The 17,683-nt window shown below is 47.0% G+C and overlaps 1 pseudogene; it reads right to left on the reverse strand.

The window, feature by feature from the left end:
• Window positions 1-6,383: 6,383 nt before the first annotated feature.
• LOC137419600 (uncharacterized) lies at window positions 6,384-16,315 on the reverse strand (annotated as a pseudogene).
• Between the last annotated feature and the right edge of the window lie 1,368 nt (window positions 16,316-17,683).

The following is a 17,683-nucleotide window of genomic DNA, read 5'->3' on the forward strand; positions in this document are numbered from 1 at the left end:
ATGCCCGGTCCCTCAACAACAAATGCCTCATCCTGAACGAATACATCCTGGATAACAAACTGGACTTTCTCTGTCTCACTGAAACCTGGCAACAACCTCTGGACTACTACACACTCAACCTCACCACACCCAATGGATATTCCTACGTCAATAAACCATGCACGGAGGGCCGAGGTGTTGGAATTGCCGTTATCCACCGTCAAGACATCAGGACCAGCCTCATCCCCATCGCCTCATCCTCATCATTTGAACACCTGACTTTTAAACTCTCTGGTCGCACGCAGTCAGTCATGGCTGTCGTCTACCGCCCTCCCAAACCACACCCATCATTCCTGTCTGACTTCTCCTACTTTCTGACCCAGCTATGTTCCCTCTCCCCCTCAATCCTCCTCCTTGGTGATTTCAATATCCACATGGACTCCACTGACTCCACAATAACCACTGACTTCACTGATTTACTCACCTGCTTTAACCTCACTCAACATGTCAACTTTCCTACCCATATCCGTGGTCACATTTTGGACCTTGTCTGCTCCACTGGATTAATTTTGCACCATCTATCTGTCTCCGACCTCACCCTCTCTGACCACTTAGCTATCACTATGACCATCAACATCCCCACCCCAACACCAAGACATTATCGCACTATCAACTTCCGTAAGCTAAACGCTCTTTCACCTACCTCATTCTCATCCACCCTCTCTGAAAAAATGTCCACTTCTCCCTTCGTTGACCTCCAAACCCCTTCCGACCTCACTGACTACTACAACCACACTCTCTCCTCCTGCCTTGACCAGCTTGTGCCTGTAAAAACCAAAAGAGTTTCTTTCACCCATTCTGCTCCCTGGTTTACCCCTGAACTCCACCTGATGAAAACTCGTGCTCGCCAACTTGAAAGACTCCGCAATAAAACAGGTCTCACTGTTCACTCCCAAGCCTACAAGGACCACCTACAACACTAGAAAGATGCCCTCTCCCACGCCCGGCCTGCCTACTACTCTCAAATTATCCACTCTGGCTCCAGAAACCCAAAAGCACTCTTCTCGACAATAAACAAACTCCTCCGCCCCCTCAACACCACCACCCAGTCATTCACAATAGACAACTGCATCTCCTTCCTCTCTTTCTTCCAACGCAAAATTGACAACATCTACAACAGCTTGACCACCGCCGCACCCGCTCCCCCTCCAACCACCTTCCCCCCCTTGTCCTGCCATCCCCTGTCTCGGCTCTCCCCAATCTCCCCTACTGACCTCTCTGAACTCCTCATAGGAATGAAAACCGCCACCTGCACTCTTGACCCCATCCCCTCCAGCTTTGTCAAGGCCTCCCTCCCTGCTCTCTCTCCACTTATCATTGCAACAATAAACTCCTCCCTGTCTACAGGCATCGTCCCACCTTCCCTCAAAATTGCTGCTGTTACCTCCATTGCAGTCCCACAAAACCACATTTCAAATCTGGCCTCCAAAGCCAGTCGCCGACTGGGCATCCTCCGTCGTGCGAAGTCCTTCCTTGGCACACCTGAGCTCCTCACCACATACAAGGCTTTCATCCGCAGCTCTATGGAATACTGCTCACCTCTCTGGTCTGGTGCTCCTGCCTCACACCTAGCCCGTCTTCACGCTGTTGAAACCAAAGCGTTCAGAATCATTGGAATCTCCTGCGATGAAGCTAACTCCAAGGGCCTTTCACTCACTCACCGCAGGCAGGTTGGTGGTCTTTCCGTCTTCTACCGACTCCTCTCTGGCCTTGCCCCCCCAGCCCTCTCTGGGCTCTGTCCCCCAAATATTCCTACAGGTCGCACAAGATCTGCCTGCAACCCTCTTATGGTTAAACTGCCAAAATTAAGACTTTCTGTTTACCTTCACTCCTTCATACCTCTTTTCTCCTGCCTCTGGAACAAACTCCCTCACTCTCTTCAATCCCACTCCACCCTCCAGGTCTTTAAAACAGCTGTTCACCACCATCTCTTATCCTCCCCCATCCAAAACCTTGATCTTTTCTACCCCCGCTAATTTCGGTCCCCTTGTGTTTTATACCTCCCCCCCCCTCCCCTTCCCACGCCTCCTGCCCCCAAGCCCTCTCCCTCCCACACTTCTCCCTGCTCTCAAATGTTGTGGTTGTGTGCTTCCCCTTCTCTCCCCATCTTGTCTTGTCTTGTCTTGTCTTCCGCTCCCTCTTTTTGTATATTTTGTTTGTCTGGTTGATTTGTTTGTGAAATAAATGTCAGCTCTTTCACGAGCCTAGATTCAGTATACAAAAAAAAAAAAAAAAAAAAAAAATTCTAAAAAAACCTGGTCTAAACCCTGACACCCGAAACAACTTCAGACCCATCTCCAACCTACCATTTCTGTCAAACGTTTTGGAACGCGCTGTAGCCACTCTCCTCAAACATCATCTCTCTGCCAATAACCTGTATGAAACATTCCAATCCGGATTCCGCTCCAACCACAGTACTGAAACTGCTCTCCTCAAAATCACCAACGACCTTCTCCTCTCCTCTGACGCTGGCAACCTCAACATTCTCGTCCTCCTCGACCTCAGCGCTGCCTTTGACACCATCGATCACACTATCCTCCTCACCCGACTTCAATCCACCTTTAACGTTACCAGCACTGCCCTCTCTTGGATTAAGTCATACCTCTCTGACAGATGCCAGTTCATCTCCATCAATAACTGCAAATCCCCCACTGCTCCCCTCCCCCAAGGTTCAGTTCTTGACCCCCTCCTCTTCATCCTTTACCTGTCCCCCCTCGGTCACTTAATCCGCCGTCATGGTCTCCAATTCCACTGCTTCGCCGATGACATCCAGCTTTTCATCTCCACCAAGTCCGTCTCCACCGACACCCACTCTATCCTGACAAACTGCATCACTGAAATAAAATCCTGACTTCAAATCAACTGCCTCAAGCTTAACTGTGATAAATCTGAAATAATCATCATTGGCCCAAAAACGCTCACAAAATCCACCCATAACTTTGCCCTCAACATCGACGGTATCCCAGTATCCACCTCCCCTCACATCCGGAATCTTGGCGTCATCTTTGACCAAACCCTCTCCTTCGACAAATACACTAAACAGATCACAAAGTCAGCCTTCTTTCACCTGAAAAACATTGCCCGTCTCCGCTCATCCCTCTCCTCCACGGCTGCAGAAACCCTCATCCACGCCTTCATCACCTCCCGGCTGGACTACTGCAATAGCCTCCTCTATGGTTCACCATCAAAAATCACCAATAAACTCCAATACATTCAGAACTCCGCTGCCCGTCTACTCACCCATTCCCGGACCCGTGACCACATCACCCCCATCCTTTACAAGCTTCACTGGCTCCCCATCCCCCAGAGAATCCAGTACAAAATCCTCCTCTTGACATACAAAGCCCTCCATAACCTGGCCCCATCCTACCTGGCTGACCTCCTCTCCAGACACACTCCCACCCGCAACCTCCACTCTGCTGGTACCAACCTCCTGACCCCCCCCCCCCCCCCCCGCCCCGCCATCCGGACCAAATTCAGATCCTGGGGGGACAGGGCCTTCTCCATCGCTGCTCCCACCCTCTGGAACTCACTACCTCACACCATCAGAGACTCCTCCTCACTCACCACATTCAAAACATCACTAAAGACCCACCTGTTCAACACTGCATTCAACACTGAACCCACAGCATTTAACCCCTGACTATCTCTTCTCCTTCTCCCTCCTTTTGCTTTAAATATTTCCCTATTGATTCTTGTCTTTTTGCAATTGTTGTTTTCATGTATTGTTATGCATTATGTTTTGCACTCTGTCAAAGCGCCTTTGGGCTTCTTGAAAAGCGCTATACAAAATAAATGAATTATTGTTATTATTATTATTATTATTATTATTATTATAGTTAACTGATCTTAACTAATCAAACTTAATTAACCTTAATTAGAACTGTAAAAGATAACTTACATAGCCAGATATCTCACCAGTTCCATCAAAGGAGCTGAAAAAAAAGCTTACATCTATCCGCAATTAACTCTTCCAAGAAAAGAAGCTGAATGTGAGTACACAATTATCCAATAAGAAAGTACAGACAAATAGGAAATGCATTTATTTTGCTCTGATGTTTAATAATTACAATATAGTAGCATTTCTCACATGGTTTTAGTTCTGTATTGATTGAAATTAGATGTGATCTTTGCATACCGCAATATTTAAATGAATTACGCAATGCCGCTATTGTGTGAATTTGAAGTTTTTACAAAAAACTGACAAAGCTGCTAGTGTGGAAAGGCTATCACATATTAATGTACTTATATTGACCCAATAAACATTTTAGTACCACTTAGGTTTGGTCACCCCAGGTGGTACCGATATCTGGCCTGGCTCATGGACTAACACCACACACGTATGGCACAAGGCACACGTACGGCACAAGGCACACGGCACATGTACAGCACAAAACACACGGCACACGTACAGCACAAGGCACACGGCACACGTACAGCACAAGGCACATGGCACACGTACAGCACAAGGCACACTGCACACGTACAGCACAAGGCACACTGCACACGTATGGCACAAGGCACACGTACTGCACAGGGCACATGGCACACGTACAGCACAAGGCACACGTACAGCATACGGCACATGTACAGCACAAGGCACACGGCACACGTACAGCACAAGGCACACTACACACAGCACACGTACGTACGGCACACGTACTGAACTGAATGCTTAACCCCGCTTTTTGCTTGGCGAATGCAGGATAACTACTCCCCATGGGGAATAAGATATGTTAATGATGATGTCATCAGTGCCTTCTTTATGACGTCATAATTCGCCAAATACAACACTTATCCATCCATCATTATTTTAAAAAATCAGCAACTGTTGGTCTGATGGACACGAAATTTTCACCAGAGGAGCACCTCCCCCTTTCGAATATTTTCATGATAATCATGACGTCATAGGTCGTGTTACAGGCGCCATCTTGGAAAAACCGAAAAACGTTGCACCTCTATCCTATTGGTAAGCCGTGACGTAACGCGCCGCGTCAAAATTCTGTTTCCGGGGCCAAACACGAAAATGGAGCCCGTGACACTGTTCACTCTGACCAACTTCTTTTCTTTTGACCCCGAACGCATGAAAAAGGGATTAAACTCGTATAATTCCAACCATGTCAGTGCAGTGAATGTCCAAACAGGAGGTCAAGTGTCCATGGGTTGCTACGAACACAAGCATTGCTGAAGTTGCAGAAAATAAACACTTCTTCCTGACAGTGGACGAGGTCACCGGTCTCTTCAAACTGAAGTGCTCCCGCACATACTTCGACCAAATACAGGGGAATCTCCACTTGATCGGTGCAAGTAGATGTGACTTGGTGGTCTGGACACCAACTGAACTTGCCATTATTCCAGTCATAAGAGGTCCAGCTTGGGCGCCAAACATCGCCAAGTTAGAGACATTCTAGAAGACAGTTTTTTTGCCAACTCTCATTTTGTAGTAAATTTACATGCTACTGTTGCCATATTTAATTATAACGCCTGAAATAGTATGGTTTAGTCGAGGTCCATCCGCCAATGTAGAATGTTGCTGTGACAGCTGCCAGCAGTGTGTGTGAAAAGCACTGGATCACTGGACAATATCCACTTGTTTTTGCTCAGATCCACCTGACTGAATACAAAAGGTGGACCAGTGCTCCAGTCCATTTTGTGTTTTGAATTAACAACAGTATGAACAACTTTATAAATAACAGTAAAAAAAAAACACATACTAGTAATTTGAAGCTAAAATAATGTGTTCTGCTATACTGTACATATCAGAATGCATCACAAAGGATTTAGAAATATTTAGTTTCTGGGGGCCCCAGATCCCAAACATAGGGTGAGGCCTGTGGGCTCTAATCCAATTAAATTTGCTTGATAACTGTTCCACTCATTACAAGTTATGTCCACACACACTGTGACAGAGCTACACGACATTCACAATATGGCTGGCAACAGCCATTTTTTACCCCTAAAATTTTTCGAGTAATTTCCAAAAACAACAATTTTGTTTTAAATTTTTGAACCAAACAAAATCTACAAAATTTTGGATCAAATTTTATTTTGTTTGATTAAACTGTACATACACACCATAGAATATGTTTTTGAGCTTTCATAGCATGAACGACCATATATTTTGTTGTAAAGATGTTGCATAAAACAATATATCTGGTTGATCTATAAGGGATTGATGAAAACACCAATTTACTTTCTCAAGAACATGTGATCGCCCCCCAAATTAGTAAACTATTTTTTTTTCTCTCTTAATTTCACTATTGTTCACGACATGAATATGATATTGAAGATATTTATATGTTTTGCAAAAGTATTAAACAACAATAAATATCGTTATGTAACAATCAAATTTTATCCTGAATTTCACGTAGAATTGGAGTCTGCAGATTTGTCAAACGTACACAAACTTTCAGGATCTTGTTGACATTTTTCTTAAACTGGTATGGTATACGATCTAAAACTGTGAACAGTTTGAGTCTTTGAATTGATCTTTCAACGTGAATTCTAGCAACAGAAATTTGTCTGTTATTAACGATCTCTTCTTGGGTGAATTGGCCGTTAACGAGAAATGCTGGAATGTTCAAGGAAACTCCTTGTGGAAGAATGTCCCGGATGGTGAACCCTTTGTCGGCGAGAATCATATCACCTGGATGCAGTTGCTTGAGGATTCCACAGTCTGAAGTTATTGCTTTGTCTGAAGCACTCCCACCATAGAGGTCACTGGCGAAAGTCATCACGCCATTCGGAGCAACACCAATTAGTGACTTGAGTGTTGTTCTGCCCTTGTACTGACTGTACAGATGATACTGGGTGTCTAGTTTTTCTGTGTTCGACGCTGCTACTTCGGTACAATCGAAGACAATTTTACAGTTCGGAAACGGAAGAAAACAAGATGGAAGACACTTCTGGTTCTTGGCTATGGACGGAATGTTGTTCTCCATCATCCCAACATACAGAATGTCATAGAGCGTGCCCACAACTGTAGTGCAGATGTTGATCACAGTGGCAGTACTACAGTTAAATCTGGTTGCCAGATCTAAATTGCCCAAGTTGAGTCTCAGCTTCATTAGGGTCAACAGCAATTGGTCAACAAGTGCCAACATCTCTACAGTCCAGGTGCTGTGGTAGGTCAGTTCAAATCTCCCCAGTAACTGTTCCAGGAATCTCACAGGTGCGACATCTGGCAAACCTGTATAGTACTGAACTTTATCAGCATCATTTTCTATTTGTTTGAAGGTAAATGTTTGTATCTGTCTCTCAAGTTCTTTTTTTAGGGTTTCCTTTTTCCTTGATCAGCATGTCCTTTTCTATTTGTAAAATAGTCTCACCAGCAGTTACAGAACTTATACTGTTCACTGTGCTCGCAGCAGCATCTGCAAGAACCAAGAGACCTTGGACTGCATCGTCGTCATTCTCATCCGCAGAGTTCTGCAACAGCTGTTTGCGTTTCCGACGTCGCACATGACTTTTCGGTTCAGGATTAGGAAAGTTGAAGGTCTTGTCCGAGTTCCATGTAAACCGTGATGGTCCCTCACCCTTTCCATTGGAGAAGTGCCAGCTGCACACTCGAGAGTTGCAAGTGGGGAAGAAATCTTTGCGTCTCAAAAAAACAAAGTTTATGTTAGTATAGTAGTAAATACTGAATGATTGTTTTGTGAGTAAGAAGAGGGTGTGTATGGAGGGGGTGTGTGGTGGGGGAATATGTACAGGGAAATATTTGTGTGTTTGTGAGGAGGGGAGGGGGAGGGGTGATTTGTGGGTATAGGGAGGGATACTGTGAAATATCTGAGAGGGATTAATTGTGTATGTGTAGAAGGAGGGTAATAAGTGTGGGAGTGGGAATAGCGGGAAGCATCTGTATGTGTGTGAAGAGGAGGGTTTGTTATGACCTATTATTTAGGGGGGTAGAGGTGTAGGAGGGTAGTGAGGGATATTGAAGGGAATATATTGTTGCGGATTTGAGAATTGTTGTAAATATCACCCTCTGTCAATTGTAAGTAGTGTCATGATCGTTGTAAATACCTCCGTTTAAGTGTAAAGATCATAGGTCGTCCCCTTAGTTAATCCATCGCAAGCACGTAGGCCACCATATACCCTTCAAAATAGTTATTTCCTTATTATGTGTATTAGTTTAAGGCTGTGTTTCCCATTAGTTGACTCTGCATTGCACCGAATGGAAATAAGATAGATCCCCTTTCAATTCCCTCAAAGCCTCTATTGCCAACTGCATTGCCGCCATTACGCACGTGGTCAAGCCTCGGAGAAGAAGGGGGAGGGGCTACATTATGGGCGTGGACCGCACCTCGTCATCAGGAGGTGGAGCCAGAAGCCCTTGTGCCCAACCAGGACTCGGTGGGCAGGGCTTGGTAAGGTGTGGCATATATAGCCCGCGGCTCGATGCCCCCAACGAGAGACGATTGAGGAAGGAGATGACCGAGGAAGCCCCCACCATCTCCAAGTAACCTCGGACTCGTTTCTCGAGTTCAACCCACCACAGCGGAATCCACCGCAGCTTTTGACCATGGCAGCTTTGAGCGTTGACGGCAGTTGCGGCCGCGAAGAACGCCGCTGTGTGGATACGATTGGGGAGGGTCGGCGGCTGCTCACCTGGAGCCATGCGATCATACCAACCACCCGCATCCTTCCCACCTTGTGATCCCACCTCCTCGTCCGTCCAGCCATCCACCTCCTGCCATTCATCCCTATCATTCACCGTGTAAGTCTGATTGTCGTCCGTCCTTTATGTTGGCTGGGGTATAAGTTAAGCCTGTTTAGATAAGTTAATATTTGCACTGTGTCTTACTCCTTCTGTCTTTATTTTCGTTTCTTTCTTCCTCCTTGGTTACTTTTGACTTGTACATAATTAGTTAGTAATAAATCCTGTTCTTCCTACCTTACCTTCTGGTTTCCTCACATCCGTTCGTCCTTGTCTTTTCCCAATTCAATACCTGTGGCACGATTTGGCCAACGTTTAAGAATTGGGTCTAGTTACTTGCTAATGGTTCGTGCCGTGGCTGCTAATCCACTCGGCAATTAACATCTTGTCCGCGATCGCGAACGAGGTTGCTCACCTGCCTCCCCAGGAGGTAGCTGGGCATCTTCAGGACTCACGTCGGTCAGTCGCCAACAAGGGGACTAATCCCCCCTTGGTAAGGGGAAAGAGGGCCGATGGTGAGATCCGCAACAATTGGTGTCAGGAGTGAGATTCGGACCCCAAGTGCGCTTAGCACACTCAAAATTATGAGTGGCCCAAAATTTTATTTTAATAACATCCAAATTTAAAATCGTGCCATGGATAGTCAAGGCGATTGGGTGCCGGTGGGAGAGTTTGAAGGGGTAGAAGCGACCCAGGACCCCATGGAGGAGGTGGGAGTAATAATGGAGGAGGAGAGAAATGAGGATGTGGTTGCGGGGGTATCAGGTGCGCAAGATGGCGCCCTCGCGCACGAGGTTGTGGCGGCACCAAATGTCACCGCGCCCGTGACTGTAGCAGCGCCGCCAATGGACTGGGGCCTATTCATGCTGCAAATGCAGGCTTTCATGGCCAAGGCAGGCGGATGAGGAGAGGGAAAGCAACAAGGAGCTGGGAAACCAAATTGTAGGAATGGAAAACAGAATGAGGGACGAAGCGCGGGGGTACCAGCGCCCAAATTGGGAAGTTGGACAGTAAACTTGGGGGATTAGAAAATCAAATTGGGGAATTGAGGAATGATATGGGAAGCCAAATCGGGGGGCTCAATGGCAAAATCGGGGGGCTAGAAGCCAAATTTGAGGGTTTAGACAACAAATTTGTGGGTTTAGACAGTAAATTTGGGGGTTTAGCCAGTAAATTTGGGGGTTTAGACAATACATTTGAGGGTTTAGACAACAAATTTGAGGGGTTAGACAACGGGATGAAAGGGGTGAAGAATGGGTTAACAGGGTTAGAAAACACAATGGAAGGCAAATTGAGGGAAATAGGGGAGCAATCCACCCAGGAAATTAAACAAATGGGAGATCAAATAGAGGAGGTGAAAATCGGGTTGGAAACTAAATTGGATGCCCAGAGGAATGATTTGGAACAGATGAGGGTAGCATCTACCAAAGAAATGGGAGAAATGGGGGAGATGATCACACGAGGTGTGGGCGAGGAGGTCGCAGGGGTACGCGAGGAGGTAAAGCGAGGTGAGGAGCGTATGGAGAAAGAGGTGAGAAATAGTAGTTAGGTTACAGGGGGGAATAGAGGATCTGACAAGGGGAGTAGAGCAGCTGATGGTGGGACAAAAGGAATTAGTGGAGCAAGTGGAGAAGAACACTGCGATAATCGGGGGGTTAAAGGCGACGCAGAAAGAAACAAAAAAAGAACTGGTAGCGACGAAGAGGAAATGTCAGATGGTACATGAGGGGTTGACAAAGAGTTTGGACGAGGTGACAGAGGCAATGGAGACAAAAGAACGGGAGGTGAGGACGCACATAGAAATGATCAATGTGGCCTTAGAGGAAGAAATTGAGGGGGCGCACCGGGAAATGAAAGAGGTGAAGCAAAAATTAGAGGATGTGGAAGAGGGGGTGAGTGAAATTAAGAAGAGACGGAGGGAAACTAAGAGAGAGATAAAGGAGGAGGTGATGGAATTGGTGCAAGGTCTGTGCTCAAATCGTGATTATGTGCTTACTAACCAAATAAAGAGTTTGCAAGTGGCGGAGGAGGAGCGAAGACGAGGTGCCGAGGTGAGTGGCGATATGCTCGGAAATGTATATGGTGTGAGGGGAGGTTCAGTCGGCTTGGGTGTTGGTGTAGACCCGGGTGTTCATGAGAGGCCGCTGGTGAAGTGTGCGACAGGTACAGAGTGTGAAGGAGGAGGTGTACAAAGATGTCCGACTATGGGGTGTGTGAGGAAAAAGTGCGCGCCGAGGAGTGAGTGTGCTGTCAAGAGTGAGTTGGTCATGGCGCAGGTGTGAGAGGGCACATGGAAGCACGTGATGGGGAGTGTTACAGGGGATGTAACGGAAGAGTGCACACCTGTGGTGAGTGTTATGGAGGGCGTAACGGGAGAGTGTGCGCAAGAGGATGCACGAGAAAGGTGTGTAACAGAGGAGTGCATGATTACAGATTGCGCTGTTGAGAGTAAGGGTGGATGCGTGATCGAGTGTGGTGGTGAGAGTAGTGAGAGTGACACGGAGAACGAGTTGGTTGTAGCAGGTGAGAGAGAATGTACACCTGGAATGAAAGGATGCACACCTGGAATGGTCGAGCGCATGTGGGAATGCACCCTTGAGTTGGTAGTGAAGCACGTGATTGGGTGTGCCGATGAGTGCACACCCGTGGTTGTCACAGAGGATGAGACCGAGGAATGGGCGTGAAGAGGTGTGTTGATGAGGTGTGCGAACGACGAGTGTGTGCCAAGGTGTGTGGTGGTCAGGTGTGTGACGAAGTCTGTGAGTGTAATGAGTGTACCTGGGTGGCGTGTAAGAGAAGGTGCAATAACGAAGTGTATGGAGACACCTGGATGTGTGAAAAAGGAATGGAACGCGGGGTGTGAGCATGCAAGTGAAGCATCGATGTTAAACGGAGCAGCGGTTAGGTCGACTTTTAGCCGAAGTGAGCCCTTGGTTCGTGCCGGGCTTTGTGTGCAGCGGGAACCAGCGGGGATCGTAACCATTGCGGTTTCGAAAGAACCGCCGTGCGCGATCCATGCCGGGCCTCGCTCTAAACGGTTGTGTCCGTGCTCCGCTAAGCGGAGCGGGCGGCCCGGTTCAAGGGCCATTAGGAAGGGTCGGCATGGCGACCCCTTGTGGTTGAGGCATTCCGGCAGGGCGAGATCGGGCCATCTGGCGGGAGACCGGACGGCTCCGTGCCGAGGTGGACCTTGCGATCTCGGCCTGAGCAAACCTCCTTCCCTGAACCGAGTGCCGGACGGATCCAACCGCCGGCAACGAACCACCCGCATTCATTGCTCGGCTTTGCGAAGCCGAGCTTTGGAAATGAATTGACGCACCGAGAGGCTCAAGTGAGTAGATGTGTGAGGGTGGTAGCAGTAGTGAATTTGAAAAACAAAATTGATGATTGGTAAACTGATTGGCAGTGATTGGCAAATTTTGATTTGCAGGAAATTGGATGGGCCAAATTGATAGGGGAGATGCCCGATGTGGTGGGATGGCAAATCCACCATCCCTCAATGGGGCACATGAGCTATAGGTGTATAGGGTTTATGGCAGTGTAAGCTCGCCGAGGGAGGGTTAGGATAACATGATATTGATCTAGAGAAGATTGACCATAGGTAACGGTAGAGGTAAGTAGCGACATTGGACAGGTAGTCGGGGACATAGAGAGGTTAGAATGGATGATAATGACGAGGAGCGCAATAATATAAGCGGCGACTGGGAAGCGCGAGTTTTAGCAGGGCACCAGGTAGATCGGATGTTGCCGTGTGTTTGAGAATTGGAAGTGTATTCGGAAGTGTATTGTGGAAAGAGTGAGTAATGGTGATTGTGTGTTGTGTTGACCGAATGGTCCTGGGAGGAAGGAGGGTGCAGGAGGCACCAGGTGTGATGGCACAGGTGTGCAAGTACAGGTGTATGGAGAATGGTTGTATGGAATATATGGAGTATGGGAGATATGGAGTATGGAATACATGGAGTATGGAATGGATGGTGTGGAGTGAGTATGTTGAAAACTGTGGAGTGGAGTGGATGGTGCGAGGGTGTGTATGGGGAGGTTGGACCCCATCACGAATACCCGGGGAGGGTAGTTTAAGTGTTAGGTAGAGGAAGTAGGTAAATTGTGGTTGGATATTGGCATCTGTGGTGTGTGTGTGGAAGAATGGTGTTTGGATGGGTGCATTCATGTCGTGGAAATGGCTGGGCGTGTGGCCTGTTAGTGTGTGTAGTTAAATGGGCACTCCGCCACTGTTAGGATGTCGGCCAGGTGAGGCCGCAGGTGGGCTCTGGGAGCCGGTAGAGTTGTGGATGGGGCCCAAGGATCCAAAGGATGGACCCGGGTAGCCCAGTGCCAGAGAGGGCACCGAGTGGGGAGAGCGCCAGAGGGCCTTCCCCATTTAGATAGGTTAGGTAAGGAGCAGGTAAGCTCGGAGGCAACTGCAGTGGTGGAGGTGTGCAGGTGGGTAGACCTGCTGGGAGAGCCACACGACCCAGTCCTGAAATTGTGCAAAGGCACAGGGAGTTGAATCGGGGGAGTGAGACCCCAAATTGAGGAAGCACCACAGTTTGGTCAATGGGAATTGCTCCTTTAAAACCGCATAGAGTAAGATTGCCAATGGATTGGCAGGGAAAGACCCCGGGTAGTGTAAAGTGAGTTAATGTCATTTACAAGATAGATAGGATTGGAATCTCCTCGCACCCTCTACATCCACTCACCTGAGGTGACGCCACTCCACACCATGCCATGGTTGTTGTTTTTATTATTTTTGTGCAAATGTTTGGAATGTGAGATGCATCGTGACGTGGGTGAGACATTGTGCTTTGTTGTTCCATCTCTCCCTCCTTATGAGGATTGATGATGAATTGGTGATGGCAAATTTTGGATTAGTGGGATTGTGACGAATTTGGTATAGGGGAAATATGGGGAAGACATGACGGTAGCGACGAATTGGTAATGTGTAGGTTTTTTTTTGTACATACGGGGGTAAGGGGCAAGGGTAGAACAGGTGACGGGTGGGGTGACGTACGATAGGGACGAGCTTTTCTCCACTCGGTATCCAGGCGCACCTCACCTTGCATTGCCTTTATTGATGTGTACCCTTGTGACCTTATCCCTCGCTAACCTGCCCTCTCTGTTTTCCTTCCCCGACCCATGGATCGTGCTCTTTGGGGCACTGAGGGGAGCGTGTGGGAGTCCGCCATTGTGTGCCCGAACCCCCGCAACCAGCTGCCTGCATTGATGCACCACTTATGGACCACATGTCTGTGGCTGAGCACCACTCATGGAACCCACGGGTTGGGGCATGGCCCCTCTGCTGGGACCGGCCACAATGGCCCAGGATCTTGCTTGCGGACCCAGTGAGGTGGCACCAAGCCCACAGGTGAACCACTCATAGTCGGCCCCTGTGGGCCATAAATTTTAAAAAATGGACACGTTTTGTGCACTTTTATTTCCACCATATTTCCACCAAATAGGCAGCAAAACAAGAAGAAGAATAAAGACAACATCTGGAAAAACAATGGCCAGCAGAGGGAGCCGAAGAGCAAGACCACCAGCAGGGGTTTGATTTTATTATGAACTGTGGTGACTGTGCACCGACTGGTGCATTTATGGTGCTTTATGGTGCTCTTTCTTGGTGCTGGTGCATCGATGCAGCGCAGGCTGTCTCCCCCCCCCCCACCCCCCCAAAAGAACAATCGCAGGTCCTGGGTTGCGTTTTGTAAGTACATTCAGCGTCACTTGTAAATAATGCTCCCCACCATTCATGTTTAGTTTGAAAACAATTCCGCAATTCGGTTATCCTGTGGGCGCGAATCTGTTAGATAGGGTGCAATGCAGCAGGGGGACATACATATTTGTGTTTTAAAACTGTCGCACTCAGGGTCAGGTTAATTATAGAGGGAACTACACCTATGTGTCACACTAAGTAAAGTTTTATAGGCCCGGTACGTGCCTGGAGGATGAGGGTGCAGTGTTGCGGATTTGAGAATTGTTGTAAATATCACCCTCTGTCAATTGTAGGTAGTGTCATTATCATGGCACCGCCGTGTGGATACGATTGGGGAGGGTTGGCGGCTGCTCACCTCAAGCCGCGCGATCATACCAACCACCCGCATCCTTCCCGCCTTGTGATCCCACCTCCTCGTCCGTCCAGCCATCCACCTCCTGCCATTCATACCTCCTGCCATTCATTCCTATCATCATTCCTATTTGAGCGTTTATCATTGTAAATACCTCCGTTTAAGTGTAAAGATCATAGGTCGTCCCCTTAGTTAATCCATCGCAAGCACGTATGCGACCATATACCCTTCTAAATAGTTATTTCCTTATTATGTGTATTAGTTTAAGGCTGTGTTTCCCATTAGTTGACTGCATTGCACCAAATTGAAATAAGATAGATCCCCTTTCAATTCCCTCAAAGCCTCTATTGCCAACTGCATTGCCGCCATTACGCACGTGGTCAAGCCTTGGAGAAGAAGGGGGAGGAGCTACATTACGGGCATGGCCCGCACCTCGTCATCAGGAGCTGGAGCCAGGAAGCCCTTGGGCCCAACCAGGACTCGGTGGGCACGGCTTGGTAAGGTGTGGCATATATAGCCCGCGGCTCGATGCCCCCAACGAGAGACGATTGAGGAAGGAGATGACCGAGGAAGCCCCCACCAGCTCCAGGTAACCTTGGACTCGTTTCTCGAGTTCAACCCACCACAGGGAATCCACCGCAGCTTTTGACCACGGCAGCTTTGAGCATTGACGGCAGTTGCGGCCGCGAAGAACGCCGCTGTGTGGATACGATTGGGGAGGGTCGGCGGCTGCTCACCTGGAGCCACGCGATCATACCAACCACCCGCATCCTTCCCACCTTGTGATCCCACCTCCTCATCCATCCAGCCATCCACCTCCTGCCATTCATTCCTATCATCATTCCCCGTGTAAGTCTGATTGTTGTCCGTCCTTTATGTTGTCTGGGGTATAAGTTAGGCCTGTTTAGATAAGTTAATATTTGCACTGTGTCTTACTCCTTCTGTCTTTATTTTCGTTTCTTTCCTCCTCCTTGGTTACTTTTTACTTGTACATAATTAGTTCGTAATAAATCCTGTTCTTCCTACCTTACCTTCTGGTTTCCTCACATCTGTTCGTCTTTGTCTTTTCCCAATATTGAATACCTGTGGCACGATTTGGCCAACGTTTAAGAATCGGGTCTAGTTACTTGCTAATGTTTCGTGCCGCGGCTGTTAATCCGCTCGGCAATTAACATCTTGTCTGCGGTCGCGAACGAGGTTGCTCACCTGCCTCCACAGGAGGGAGCTGGGCAACTTCAGGACTCACGTCGGTCAGTCGCGCACAAGGGGACTAATCCCCCCTTGGTAATGGGAAAGAGGGCCGACGGTGAGATTCACAACAATATGTATGGGGTGGAGGGGGAGCGATTGGTTGGGTATCTGCTGGGTATTGCAGTCTGTACACAACACAGCAGTACACTGACACTGTGTGGTGGCTTATGCCATATTATACAAACTAATTTACCTTATCAGCTTAAGCCACTTCAGCCAGTTTTTCATCAGCAGGAAATCGGTAGAAAGACAGTTCTTGGTTGGTTTCTGATCTATTTACACACTCAGGAACGCAACACTGCGGCATGATCAAGCACTTTTCTCACTGAGTACAGCTGGTGTTTGGCTCCAGTGGTTTTGTGTTTGGACCCGGAAGCAGAATTATGATGCGCGTGTTACGTCACACTTACCAAGAGAATTATCACCCACTAGGCGGTGTATGTGTATGTTACGGTGTATGTGTATGTTACGGTGTATGTGTTATGCAACAAGTGAACACCCGTAACAATATCCCGTGACGTGTACCCATGCATCAAGTATACTTGCATTGTATATTTGCATTATAACACAGTTTTCATTGAATCTAATAATCCAGTGAATCCCTGTGAAATGATCAATGTAAAATCATTTTGTGACATAGCACTCAATTTGAGGTACAAATTATGAAATAATGAATTGATATTTCCCCCTTTTATAATTAAAATAATTAATTGATATTCCCCGTTTTTTATAATTTATTGATATAAAATAAATGTGTCACTCCCCACGTGTACTTACATTCGTGTTATTAGTCCAGGAGCCAGTTTTCAAGAGAGGCCTAGAAAATGAGTTTCGTGCAACACCCACTACACAGTTGGTTTGTCATTTCAGGGTACTTGGGATACATCTGTAGAACAAATCCAGCCCTGATGTACAGTTAAATTGTGGCAGCAACAATAAATGGCAGCCACTTTTCTATTAAGGGTGGAGCGTAAGGCTCGAGATTGACGATTTTTTTTGTTGTATTTTTGTTTTTTCAGCTCTTCCAATAGGGATTCTTCAACATTATAATTAAAAGGATAGTGGGGAGTATGAGGGGATTTTCGTTATGCTGTTCAAGTATGGTTTAAAATTTTTTTCATTATTATACCTTGTATTATACCCAAAACATTAGGGCTAACCCCCGCTCTAGCAGGGAAAATGGCCTTAAAATGCATGTTGTTGTATTATACCCAAAACATACAAAATCGCTGAAATATGTAGCTTTTGCTTTTCGACTGTAATTATGCAATATCATCTTTATGTTGTTCAAATGCGGTTATGGTTGTAATATGATATATCTTTATGATCTTTTCAAGAAACAAAATTGGACAATCCTTAAGTAAAGTCAGGAAAATATAGATTTCATTTCCCCTTAAATCATCAACCCCACTCCTGTTATGACCAAAAGTCCACAAGTAATCTCAGCAAAAATAACTCACCAGGTCAAATCTGGCTGCGTATCATAACCAGAGTCATTCACTGAACATTGCAATGTTAACATACAGTCACATGAAAAAGGAAGTACACCCCATGTAAAGTTTTGACCTTTTCAACATATTTCAACATACAGCTATTTGATCTTCATTTCAACAATATTGATCGATAAAGGTGACATAATATAACAAATATCATGAATCATTTACATTTTGTAGTC

Source organism: Myxine glutinosa, chromosome 1, assembly GCF_964187855.1.
Source record: "Myxine glutinosa chromosome 1, kmMyxGlut1.1, whole genome shotgun sequence".
In the NCBI taxonomy this organism is placed as follows: Eukaryota; Metazoa; Chordata; class Myxini; order Myxiniformes; family Myxinidae; genus Myxine; species Myxine glutinosa.